Source organism: Octopus bimaculoides, chromosome 16 (assembly GCF_001194135.2).
Source record: "Octopus bimaculoides isolate UCB-OBI-ISO-001 chromosome 16, ASM119413v2, whole genome shotgun sequence".
In the NCBI taxonomy this organism is placed as follows: Eukaryota; Metazoa; Mollusca; class Cephalopoda; order Octopoda; family Octopodidae; genus Octopus; species Octopus bimaculoides.
This window is the reverse complement of record NC_068996.1, coordinates 24,927,051-24,927,977: the sequence shown is the minus strand read 5'-3', so window position 1 is coordinate 24,927,977 and position 927 is coordinate 24,927,051.

The window sequence follows — 927 nt, the reverse complement described above, 5'->3', positions numbered from 1 at the left end:
ATATATATCATCATCGTTTAACATCCGCTTTCCATGCTAGCATGGGTTGGACGATTTGACTGAGGACTGGTGAACCAGATGGCTGCACCAGGCTTCAATCTGATTTGGCAGAATTTCTACAGCTGGATGCCCTTCCTAATGCCAACCACTCTGAGAGTACAGTGGGTGCTTTTACGTGCCACCGGTATGAAGGCCAGTCAGGCGGTACTGGCGACGGCCACGCTCGAAATAGTGTATTTTACGTGCCACCTGCACAGGACCCAGTCCACCAGCACTGGCAACGATCTCGCTCGAATGTCCCTTCACATGCCATTGGCACAAGTTCCAGGGAGGTGACGTTGGTAACGATCATGCTGGTGCTATTTACGTGCCACCGGCATGGAAGCCAGACAGCTGCTCTGGCAACGATTGTGCTCGGACAGTGCTCTTAGTGCTCCATTGGTACAGGTGCCATCACGATTTCACTTTCGCCTGCCTCAACAGGTCTTCGCAAGTGGAGTTTAGTGTCCAATGAAGGAATGTTACACGTAAGTGGGCTGGCTACATCCCTGACAGAGGCCTTGGATTTTGGTCTCACTTGGCTTGCCAGGTCTTCTCACGCACAGCATATTTCCAAAGGTCACGGTCACAAGTCATTGCCTCGGTGAGGCCTAATGTTTGGAGGTCATGCTTCACCACCTCATCCCAGGTCTTCCTTGGCCTGCCTCTTCCATGGGTTCCCTCGACTGCTAGGGTGTGGCATTTTTTCACGCAGTTATCCTCATCCATTCTCGCCACATGTCCATACCAGCGCAATCGTCTCTCTTGCACACCACAACTGATGCTTCTTATGTTCAACTTTTTTCTCAAGATACTTACACTCTGTCAGGTATGCACACTGACATTACTCATCCATCGGAGCATACTGGCTTCATTCTTTGCGAGCTT